The sequence below is a fragment of the Phalaenopsis equestris genome, unplaced genomic scaffold, assembly GCF_001263595.1.
Source record: "Phalaenopsis equestris unplaced genomic scaffold, ASM126359v1 Scaffold000513, whole genome shotgun sequence".
Classification (NCBI taxonomy): domain Eukaryota; kingdom Viridiplantae; phylum Streptophyta; class Magnoliopsida; order Asparagales; family Orchidaceae; genus Phalaenopsis; species Phalaenopsis equestris.
The window spans coordinates 280,829-281,043 of record NW_018164953.1 but is presented as its reverse complement, the minus strand read 5'-3'; positions in this window follow the sequence as shown (position 1 = coordinate 281,043).

Sequence of the window (215 nt, the reverse complement as noted above, 5' to 3'; positions counted from 1 at the left end):
CAAATACATCCCATAATGGTGATCACCAACCACCCTTTAAAGTCTATCCTCAATAGGCCAAAGGATTCCGGTGGACTGCTCAAGTGGCCGTTGAGCTCACAGAGCTTGACATCAATGAGTTTGATATCTCATTTCAACAAAAAAAAAAAAGAGATTTTTTTTGAAATGTCAAATATTTGTGATATATATACATATACATATATATATATATATAT